General features: G+C 38.4%; 1 protein-coding gene across 2 annotated transcripts in view; it reads left to right on the plus strand.

Moving 5' to 3' along the window:
• The window catches only part of plcl5 (phospholipase C like 5), a 273,874-nt gene that overhangs the window by 160,321 nt on the left and 100,994 nt on the right, over nucleotides 1-12,559 (plus strand). The gene's annotated exons all lie outside the window — the stretch shown is intronic.

The following is a 12,559-nucleotide window of genomic DNA, read 5'->3' on the forward strand; positions in this document are numbered from 1 at the left end:
TTCCGGCTTGATCGACTCAAATTCACTTTCTATTCAAAATCAGTCACCCTTCTCTCTGTAACTGCTGCTGTCAGGTTTCTCATTTTGTCATGTCATGATCCTGGTATTTTTATTTAGCTATATTGTTCGTAAATTAAGATATGAACATATTAACAGTCAAATCAGGTGCCTCCCGCTCCTTGTAACGTTAGGAAGAGGTTTGATTGACAGAGTTGCTAAGCGCCTGCCCCCTGCTAAACCAGCAGTGTGGGCAGGAAGGAGCCTCAGCAGCCTCGCTTTAGATTGGATTTTTGGTTGCTATGATACTTGCGTCACAATTCCAAATATGAAATGGAAATGCAAATTCGACCCTATAACTTCCAGCCTCAGTGAGCTTCATTTGACTGGAACCGAGTCTACTTTTTTATTCAGTCTATGGTGATATTTCAAAAAAAAAAAAAAGAAAAAATCATTGACCAGTTGAAATGATGATGACGATGATGCATCAGTTTTATATGGCGCTTTTTTAGACACTCAGACGCTTTACAGAGCATTATTCATTCACTCCATACCCAGTGGTGTTAAGCTACTACTGTAGCCACAGCTGCCCTGAGGCAGACTGACGAAAGCGAGGCTGCCAATCTACCCCATTGGCCCATCCTACCACCACCATCACTCACACACACTCCACTTTCATACTGGGCAATGTGGGTGAAGTGCCTTGCCTAAGGACACAACAACAGTTTTTACTACTGGCGCCCCACTGTGACACCTGATTTTTCCCAGTGGTCTCCGATGATAAAAAAAAAAGTAATCATTGAAAAAAAACAAAAAAAAAACAGTACTGGCTTTCCGTAATCTTTTCATGTTCTTAAACTTTTAGTTAATTTATTCGGTTCACAATTCACTAAAATAGTGATTCCTATTTTTCCTGTACTCAAAACTATACCAGAGGATTGGCTGTAGACGTCTCCAGTGAAAAGCCCTGAGCTGATCATTGACAATTTAAAATGATTACACCATGATTTGATTCAAATTATATTCATTGCACAGTGTTACCTTTTAGTTTACATAACTGTTATATATAAGTTTGTTTGCCCAATTATTTTTCAATAAGCTCTAAAAACAATTCATTCTGACCTTTATTTTTGGATTTTTATGTTTGGAGTTTTGCAGTCCAACTTTTAATTTGGTTTGATTAGGTGTCAACTCAAAGTGACAAATTTTGTGTTAACTTGTAAGTGAGATGCCTGGACCACTGCTAAGTCCCACTTCTAACAGTTTTGATTCGTTTGTGATTTAGTCACCATCTTGGTTTTAACTGGGTTCATTTCTTGATAAATTCGTGTTATTCCCAGTTTGGTCCTGATTCAGCTCATTTGGCTCCTTTTTATTTGAGCATTAAGAAATCTCATGTCTCATCTTCTTCTGAATTAGCTCAAGGACAAGTTAAATATTCTGGGGAAGTGTCTCGGAAATAGTGCTGTCACGATACTAAAATTTCAAACTCCCTTCAAGGTTGGACTTTATACTAGATATGGATTCTGATACCGCAATGATAATAATAATAATAATAAATAATCTCTTTCTTTAGACAATACAATGTAATTTTCAGCATTAAAGGTGCACTATCTAACTTTTTCACCTACTTGTTTTTATGGATATGTCATTAAACAGCTCTACCTTACATTTATTAAATTACAAGTGGGTTTATAGCTCAAAAATACCAAGAAAAACAAACATTCTGACTGTGAGTGGGATTGCCTCTCCACGAAGATAGAAAGGTTTAATTCCAGACAAAAGTGCACAACATAAACATCCAATTAAAATAACTTACTTTTACTTAACTATATTTATGAAAAAACTAAGTAAGCCGTGACTCAAATGCATCACTAAAGTAGTTTCTTGCCTTATTCTCTGGATTTTCTTCAAACAATACAACTTGACATTTGCACAACTTAACTTCTCAAAGCACAATAGGAGCGATCTCTATTATGCTTCAGTTACAATTAGTCTGAGAAAAGAGTAGTGGCTTGTTGTGATGGCGTTTCTGCATTAGTCATTTGACACTTTTGTCTGGAACAGTCTTTGAAACGCAGACAGCTTGACAATAAAACCAGTCTCAATGGAAGTTATTGAGGTTTTTATGTTTTATTTATTTTTTTAATGCCTTGCTTATAATTAACAAGTCAAACTAAGTGCAGTATAGGTTGCTTTAAAGGTCCTGTACCCAATTTTTCTTCCTATGTATTTGAGCAAAATCAGTTCTCCCCTAGTGCAGATATATAGGGATGTAACAATAACCCAAATATCTTGATATCGTATCGTCAAAATTCTCAAAATAATACCGTGGGCCATTACAATATATCGAATTACAAGTCCCTTTGCGTAAATGAATAGTTATGGTGATTCTAATGACTTTCTTTGTGATTTTAACTAGGGATGGGCATGATTAGTCGATTAATCGATAATTGATCATTAAGAATTCCATCGATTACGTTGTTTCATCGACAAACCAATTGTAAGTTGTTGTGCGTAGCGTGACCAAAAGGGGGTCCGTACATGTGTCTCTCTGCACTCAGAAGGAGTGAGACACAAACAGTCGGTCAGTCTGCAACGTGCTGAAGCACAAATGTGTATTTAACGATGATTTGTACAAGAAATTCCATGCTTTTCGTTGCGTTCGGGACAAGTGTGAGGCCATGTGCACAGTGTACAAAGCAGCACATATGTGTCGGTGTCCAGTGGGAAAAAGTTTTGCCAGGTGAGAGTAGCGCAATGTCGATGATGAGTCCCCACCTCCCTCCCCCCGTACAGTGTCCTGGTTTTGACAAACGCAAATATGGTCACACTAACCTGTATTCCACTGAGTTGAGTTGCATCAGCGCACAAGAACTGTTTTTGTTTTCTTCTCTTAATTTATGCAAATTAGCCATGCAGTTTTAAGTTTTGTTTCTGTGAGAGTTGCACAAAGCTGCATTAAACACATTATAATGTCAAACGGGCTGATGTGGCTCTAGAGTGGTTAAGGTTTATATGTTGTAAATTAGAATTTATTTATGCAGATTAGTAGTGCAGATAGTAATAATAATGATAATGCATTTTAATATAAAAAATGTTAATGATTCATCGCTAATTGATTGTTAATTCTCCCGACGATTAAGATTAAGAAAATTTAATCGAATCCCCATCCCTAATTTTAACGTCTTTCTTATTCTGTAAAGCACTTTGAATGACTTTGTCTTGCCTTGCCATGGTGCAGCAGTAGCTAAAAACAGAGGGAACTACATAGACCATGATCCTTTGCTGTTGTCAGTGCAGAATACATGAAGAAATAACTGTTATTATGCACTTTTAAATCGTAATTCTTTATATTATAACAGGAGCTTTTCAAGACTTTCCCAAGGCTTTTAAATGGAAAAAGTTGCTTACTCACAATTTTGTAAACCTCTACAAAATATCGCAATACATATCAAACCGTGAGATACATATCGTGAAAATATCATATCGAGGGATTTTGATATTGTTACATCCCTACAGATATATTATATAAGCAGCTCTTGAGGTCAAAATGAGTCCATGTACTGTCTATACTTAATTAGAAAGCATTTTATTGCCCGATAATCATGAAATGCCTGTTAGAATGCTATTTGTTGTTGTTAGCTTTACCATCATGCTCTGTTCTCTGAGAGCTGTGAAAAGCCCTTAGAAACTCATGACTTTGTATAATTAGATGCATTCATGGAAACAAACAGGAGACGAGCTCAAGCGCAGTTTCAGGTCAGGTCTGCGGAGAGGTGATTATAGTGCGCCTGTATGTTCTTAGTGGTATTTTTGAGCAACTTAAACACCTATAGTTTAATACATGCATGTTAGATCAGTTTAATACTATACTGTGGAAAATTCCAGTCAAAAACACAAACATCTCCATGGTGACGCAACCCATACTGGAAAAGTTACATAGTGCACCGTATTATCCAAGCACACACATGTGATTTTTGTGTTTTAAGGATTTTAAATGACAAGATTATATGGAAATTATGTGGATGCAATTGACAAAAAGTAATAAGGTTCAACATATGGATAATGGTTTTGGTTATTTCTTTCAAAAATTGCCAATATTGTTATACAGGTTCCTCCCCCACCTGGAATTACGGTACAAAAAGTGTAAATAAATTAAAATAAAGAAGATGTAACTTGATTTAAGTAGATTTGACTTGTATTTTTTCATAATTCAAAAATATAATGTCTAATTTTAAGTGCAAAGAGTTGTTGTTTGTATTATCTCACATGTAACGAGCTGTATTTTCCTATTTTCAACTGTAAATTTGACTTGCGAAATTTACTCAAATCGATGTAACGCGTTCTTAATTCAAGTCATTTTAAAGGCGCATTGTGTAACTTTTCCAGCACTTGTCTCCATGTATGTGTTATTCCTTTGCCTGGAATGTTTCACAGTATGGCGTTAATCCTTTCTAAATTCATTGGAGACCAAACCAGACCAAGTTACATGTCAGATCTGTGGAGAGGCGACCGCATTCAATCAGAATCCTTGTTTTTCTAGGTGTTTTTGAGCTATAAAACCACCTGTAATTGAATAAATGTAAGTTTGAGCTGTTTAATGTCATACTGTGGAACATTCCAGACAAAGCAATGACACATCCATAGAAACCCCAACCAAAAAGTTACACAATGCACCTTTAACTTGACAGTATTTTCGTTTTAGTAGTGCACGCTTGCTGAACGTCGTGAACACAGCCTGTTGTAATGTTTAGGCCACTCCCACTGATGCTGAGCTGTAGTTTCCCATTTAGATAAACAAACTGAATTTATGTAACAAGCTCTGCCATAGACAAGGCTATAAATACCCCAGACTCCTATCTGTAAGTCTGTAATGGCCCCGCAAACAAGGCACTGGGCAAACATGCTAAAATTTCATTATAGGTCATGTGGTTTGAATTCTTTTACTATGGCACCCACAACAGCGTTTCTCAAGTTGTGATGTGTGACGTTCTCTGTATTGTATTTTTGCATTTATTTAGTGTAGTTGTATTTCTTTGTTGATGGTCTACTTGGTTGTAGACTTGGTTTAGTCCTGGGTTAGACCTTGTTGACTACATAGTGTCGTCTTAGATCTGGTTTAGTTCTGGTGTAGTCCCTTTTCAGTCTTGCTTGAAATTTTGCAGATTCAAGATTAATCTCATGTTTATTCCGGGGTTTGAGCTGGTTTACTGCTAGTATATGGTTCATACTTTGGTCCTAGTCTGAGCCAGGTTTAGTTCTGATGTCTTCCTTTAGTCTCGATTTAGTCCTGGTCTAGTCTTACCGATAGTTCCTGGTTTGCGCCTTTATTCCTCTATGAATTAATTTGCATTTATACATATGAATTTAAATAATATGAATATTTGAATTTTGAGTTTGTTATGACAAAAAACATCCAACATCAATGACAACACAATACTTATCATATATTAGAACATATCTCAAAGAGGGAAAATTGACTTTAAGCCATGTTATAATGCTGTTACCTCATCAAAAACATACCTGGAGTTTTTTATTTAGTTTTGTTTTATTCACACTAGGGGTGTAACCAAACACACAAAATCATGGTTCGGTACATATGTCAGTTTTGAGGTCACGGTTCGGTTCATTTTCAGTACAGTGCAAAGCGGAGATTCCATTCCAGTGAAAGGCAAAAGTGAGGACCTGGGCGCCATGATTGTAGTTTTGCGAGGATTCATGTGATTTGGAGGGACGTAGCCAAAGGTAGGGGGCAATTGTTGTCAAGGCGGCCGCCCTAACTATAAAGCACTGAGGGAAACACTGCCACCCCAATCACGGACGAGTTCCCTCATGAATATTAAAGAGCCGAGCTTTCTGTGTAGCTGCACATGTGGTGGCGGAATGTAAACACACTCAAATTACGTGAACTCACTTGTGCACAGCCACGTACCAAACTGAACGTCCCATACCAAAACTGTTTGGCACAAATACACGTACCGTTACACGCCTAATTCACACGTTTGGGTACCGTATTTTCCGGGCTATTAGACGCTCTGGATTATAAGACGCGCTGTCATTAAATGGTCTATTTTCGAACTTTTTTCACAAATAAACCGCACCGGAACTTTTGAAACGAAACACAACAGTTGGATGGGTCAGTGGGACTTTGTTTGGCGCGTTCACGGTGACTCTGGGCTTTGTTCAGTTGTGGCGTGTAGGGAGGGTGCTGTCTGGGACCGCTGGATTGTCGGCGTGTTCGCAGTGACTCAGTTGTTCAGTTGTGACTCAGAAAGGCACGTTACACTCGCCTTTTCGGTTCGTTCCTTCGTTCCGTTCCTCGTCGGCGTGGAGTGATGGGTACGGCCTGCGGGTGTTTTTCGCTGCGTGGTCGCTGTCTGCTCCGTGTGTGTTTGCGTGCGCTGCGGGTGATGCGGCTTTGTAGTTTACTGAAGTCGTGCTGGGACACCCGAGTGGATTCGTGTATAGGGCGCTCTGGATTGCGGGGTGCGCAGTCGTTTTTTGATGGGGTTAGAGGCTTAAGAGCGCGCCTAATAGCCTGGAAAATATGGTAACCTTTTATTATTAGTTTGTCCACATCTCCAAAGCTCAAAATGCTCCGTTCCACCTTGTGATGTCATGAAGCGGTAGTTTACAGCTACCTTTTACCTTTAGTTAAGTAGAGATTGGTCTGAAATCATCCAAATGATCATAGCGAAGGTGTACAGAGATTTAAAACGCAATGGAGCACTTCCTCTATTACCACATGACATCAAAAGGTAGAACAGTTTTTAATTTAGGAGAACTCGGCCTAAATATGCAGGATTTGTGTGTTAAACATGTGAATGAAACAAAACATGACTCCAGGTTTGTGATGAATTAACAACATTATAACACAGATCAGAAAATAGCGTAATATGGACCTTTTAAACCCCACCCCTTAACGTTTTGTGCACCTCTTTCCTGGTTTAAATAGGGGCACGCACAAAACCGCTTCAGCAAATCTAAAAACCCAACAGCATAAAGAATGATGAAGGAAGGTTTTCACACTGGCCTTGACGTAGCTCAGGCCTCGAGCTCTGCGGTGATGTTGTGTGAGAGGTGACCATGAGAGAATACCAAACAGCTAGAGTGAATTGAACCAAGAATGTGGAGACGAATATGCCAGAAATTGTCCACATTGATAAGGCTAAAGCTATGAAATTCCAGCGCTAGGTTGCCAATGGATGAATGCATAGGCTTCTGTTAGTAATAGTATTTGACATTCAGTTTTCTTGCCAGCTCCTGACTAATCCAAAAGAGTGGAGTCACCAAAATGTGCAGTTTCTTAAAGGTCTGATATTACGCAAAATAATCTTGCGAGTTTTTAGTCATGTTATAATGTTACTTTATCAAAAACATACCCAGAGTTGTGTTTTGTTTCATTCGGACATGTTTGACTTATCCTGTATTATTAGTCTGTCTACATCTCCAAAGCTTAAAATGCTCTGTTGCACCTTGTGATGTCATGTAGTGGTAGTTTTCAAGTCAACAGTTATATTTTACCTTCAGTAGAGCCTGGACGTTTTCTGGTTGAGAAGAACACAGCCTAAATGTGCAGGATGATGAGGAAACTACATTGTAAAAAGATGAGAAAATAGTGTAAGAATGCTTTCAGTGTCCGTGGATATTTGGATGTAGTTGAGCATAAAATAAATGTAAACTCTCGAATGAGTCCAATCGTACTTAAAACGTCTGTGTATTTTATCCATCGGCATACGAATCGGCATCAAGAATCAATCATGAAATGAAAATTTACGATTAAATGTATTTCTTTGATTCAAAGTCTCATTAAAGTGTTACTCATTTATATATGTAATTCTTTCATTAAAGTATTAATCATTTAAAGGGTGAAACATTTAAATATTAATCATGGTGTAATCAACATTGCTTTGGGTCTGTTTTGGTTCAGGATGTACGTGACATGAAAACAGATGAATGACATGTCAACTGACCGATTAAGCTCATCTGCTATGGGCGCCAACAATTCTGGGTTTGTCCCATCTTATGTTAAAACTAAAGGCCTTGGGGAACCACGCAATTGTCTATCTTTGGGATATGTAATCAAGTGTGAAATGGGAGGGTGGTTCAGTTGATGATTGTTAGTTATAAGATAACATGTGAAATGTATGTATTGTGATGTCATCAAGTGTGCTTATCTGTGAAATGATTCTCAATAAAAATGTGACTTGGAGAGTTGTTGAGCAGAGTCGGTCAGGGAGCTGACAGACAGTGTTCACGACTCTCCTCGCGCAAGTATAATTGTAACCGTCTCTTTCTGGTGTATTTTTAATGTCTTTTGGGTAGAATTCCCTGACACTTTCTTCAGTACAAATACGAATTCATAGACACGACTTCACTGTCAAAAATACGTCTTCACAGGCATCATTTATTGAGCACAAGCAACATTGATAGCTATGCCGGACTTTTGAGTTGCATACAGACTGAGACCAGGACTGAACCAGGACTAAAACCTCAGGTGACTACAGGCGAAAGGACCGGCACAGAGCTCTGCGGGGCTAAGCACAGCCATCACCCGATTGCGGACACCCTGCTCAACGGACTCTGATTTCTCCCTCTCTCTCAAGTCCAACATTAGACCTAGTTTAGACCTGGTTTAGACCTAGTTTAGACCTGATTTAGACCTGGTGTAGTCCTGGTGTATTTCTGGGATCAGTTCTGGTTTAGTCCTGGTCTGGTCCTGGTTCAGTCTGTATGCAACTCAAAAGTCCGGCATCTCGGTCGCTGTTTCTTCTGCTCAATAAATGATGCCTGTGATGTGATGATGTATTTTTCGACAGTCGAGTCGCGTCTGTGAATTCGTATTCGTGTTGAAGAAAGCATAATCGTACATTTTCATTTCGTGATTGTAATTCTTGACGTCGTAACTTTTCAATTCGTATTCTGAAATAGACACAGTTCATTGGAGGGTTCACAAATATTTTCTTTGTGCTCAACTACAGCCAAATATGCATGGATTTTTATCCTATGGACACAAATATTTCTGAAAGCTTAGATGAGCCCTTTAAGCTTATGTGTCCTACTTTGCTGTGGAAGTATGTTTTTAGTGTTTTTTTATGTTTTGCCATGTTTTGTTGGTTGGTTGAGCAGGCATAAAATCATTAATGACCTTTGATAACATTTTGGGACAAGAACATTGTAACTTGGATCAGAAAATGGCATAATATAGGCCCTTTTAGCCTATTTGAAGTATTTTGGCTGCTCTACCCACTTGTAGATCTTGATCTATGGCTAGCTTTGCCTCTTAGCCTTGTTTATATTTACACAGTTCACTATATAATTATTATGCCATGCTATTCCAATAACACTTAGTCATAACTCCGATTATAATACGTTTTAAATTAATTGCTCAACCTCGTCTGGATTACAGCCCAGGGTGAACTTGCGAGCTGCTAATCTCCGTCACACTTAACCCAATCAGATTTTGAAGTGCTTAAAATCCAATCAAATATACGCCGCTAAGTTTGGAAATAATCGCCACCGTGCCATGTGTCAAAAACTGACACTTTAATCTGCCCGGCAACACTGACTCATCCCTCATCGCAAATGTAATCTTTGGGTTCGCTCAGGGGGAAATTACGCGAGGTGAATGGGAGAAAAAAAAAAGAAGAAAAAAACACATGCAAATCAGGCTTTGAATGAGCTTTTCATAGCACGTTTCCTCCGGGTTTGAAATGTAAATAATTCTGTTTGAAATTTCGCTTAAAAGTTGATTCAGTAAAAATAAAAGCGTTGAGCTGAATGGGGCTTTTAGAACTAGAAAGAGGTTCTCGACATGTCTTCTCAGATGAAGGGGAGGCAAATGGGCAAGCCAGGGGTTTTCTAGTAAAACGAATATTAAACATTGACATAATGTGATCGTGTTTGTACAGGGTTCCCCCATTGGGCAGTCAAAGCTACAGAGCTGGACTTTTATATTTATATTGTCTTGTATTGTTTTGTAATTTTGCTGCTGTGATTCAATTTGGGTCCTATATTATGTGAAATTTACTCTTTTTATTTGCAGTTTGTTTGAGTAACCCTTTATTACCCTTTAGTCTGTCTCCATCTCCAAAGCTCAGAATGCTCTGGTCCACCTTATGTTGTTACGTAGTGGTAGTTTTCAAGTTAACAACGACCTTTTATCGTTAGTTCAGTATAGATTTGAATAATTTGTCACTTTATTCTGCAAACACAAACTGAAACTTGCATAAACATGGCTTACTCCTATTACTCCTTTACCACTGTCACTTCGCACTCTACTGCGCATGTCTCCTGCAGAAAAAGCCGCTGTTCTGATGCAAGTTGTGAAATATTCAGCCGAAAACAGTAATCGAGCAGCAGAAAGGAAGTTTGGAGTGAGAAACGTGTGAGGGACTGGTGGAAAGTGGGAATGGAGAACACAGCTTCACGGTTACCGGGAGGATGCACCATCCAACTTTCCTCAACAAAGCAAGGTCTTCAGTGACACCGAAACCATCCTGTCGGGATTCAGAAAGGCCAGAATAATAACTGGAACTGACGCTGAGTCTGACGACAGCTACACAGAGGAGGAAGCAGCGCTCTGTTTACCTCATGGATCTATGGTTTACCTCTGGAGGTCGCGCAGTGACTCCGAGGATGAAGAATTCAATGGATTTAGTGATTTGGAATGAGATCGTGAGTTTGGTAAACTTATGTTCAGCCTATTCAGTCTGTTGTTCTCTCTTCTATTGTTATTACTGTAACTTGCCTTTCAAGATGAAATGTCAGGTTCCTGGTCTCTGATTTTATAAAATACATTTCCGCAAAAAAGTGTGACTTATAGTCCAGTGCGACTTATAGTCCGAAAAATACATTACTTAGAAAGTTAATCAACCACTGTGGCTTTGTTTTCATCACTAAAGATGTGCCTGTGCTCTTTGACACCTGCAGTAGATCCTGTTTCTGATCTTCATTCTTTGGCTACACTTACAATCTTGAATAAGCTTCACCCCATTTCAGCAACATCATTGACAACTTTCCTGGAATGCATGATGTTAGCAGCCCTCTGAAAGTCTGCATCATGAGCCCAGTCTGCTGCAGGGGCATTGTTCAAAATGTTTTGGCAGATCAAGAGCTTTGAAGAAACGCACGGTGCTGGTGGTGATAAAATCACTGATCTGCTTCCCTTCGTAATCTGCTTGATTAATGGCACCGCGTCACTTTGGTTGAACCTCTGAATGTTCCTTTTCCATAATAATTTGAACCATCAGTTTCTTCTGTTCTTCTGTCACACTGGAGTCGAGCAATGACAGACCAAACATTTCTTCACTCAAGTACCAAAGATGTCGGCTGAAAGCTGTTAAGGCTGCTTTCTTGACAACTGAATTTTCAGACTGTGACAGCTTCTTGCAGAAACGTCATGCAGCTTGAGCAACCTCTAAAGCGTCTTGTTTTTCTTCCAAATTTTGTCCTAAATCATCTTTTGGATGCTAAAACCTAATGCAGGCTTCTAATCAAGGTTAACTTTATTTTTTACCGTGCTTTGATAGACCACCGTACTAAATATGCAGCGTTTGTGTGTTAAACGTGCAAATGAAGCAAAACAAAACACAACTCCAGGTACGATTTGCGATGAGGGAGCATAACATAGACCAGAAAATAACGTAATAATTTACATATATACAGGAACATTAGACTGAAGCACTAAACTAAAACAAGAGTCATGCCTTTCAGGTTTTATGTGGGAAAATTGTGTGGAAATGTAAGTGTTCTTCTGATGAGTTCGATAAGAGACAATTTCACGATGACTCCAACAAACAACAGTGAAATCAGTTCACACTAGTCACACTAATAAATCACTGTTCCTGAGACTCGACCGGCTTCATAAAATCAAACTTTTTGAATGAGAAAATACTAAATATGTAATGGGGCAGTAAGTATTTTACATTTTGGTACTTGAGCATAGATTCAATTGAAAGGGATTTGTTTTTGCTTCTAAAATTCTCATGTTTATTATTTATTACTTTTTACAGTTACAACTAATCTGTCTCAACCTGATATTATTATTTTAGTTATTTAATATTTAGTTGTTTACAGTTCACTGGATGTTAGATAATTATAGCTTTTGCAACAACCACCGAATTACAACTTTAATTAAAAAATGTTGCAGTCCTGCCAAAGCACTTGCATGAACGGGACCGTGGGAACAAAGCAGGTTAAGTGTCTTGCCCATTGACACAACAATTATATTCTTGTTGAGAGTTGACATAATCTAAATAATTTAATGTCAAAATGATTCAAGAAGTAAAAAGTATGAAACTGTAAAACTGCCAGACAATTTATGTGTAAAATTTAATTCAGAAATGCAAATGTTTGTGACTTAAAGTGGCACTGCGTAACTATTCCTGTTGGGAATCTGCTACCATGGAGATGCTTTTGCTTTGCATGTAATGTTCTATAAAATGCATGTATTAAATTATGCTTTTATGACTCAAAAATACCTTTTAAAAACATACATTCTGACTGTGAGTGGAGTCACCTCTTCACAGATCTCGCCTGTAAATTGGCCTGGTGGACT

The sequence above is a fragment of the Boleophthalmus pectinirostris genome, unplaced genomic scaffold, assembly GCF_026225935.1.
Source record: "Boleophthalmus pectinirostris isolate CB_2022bp ecotype Guang Dong unplaced genomic scaffold, ASM2622593v1 HiC_scaffold_17, whole genome shotgun sequence".
NCBI lineage: Eukaryota > Metazoa > Chordata > Actinopteri > Gobiiformes > Gobiidae > Boleophthalmus > Boleophthalmus pectinirostris.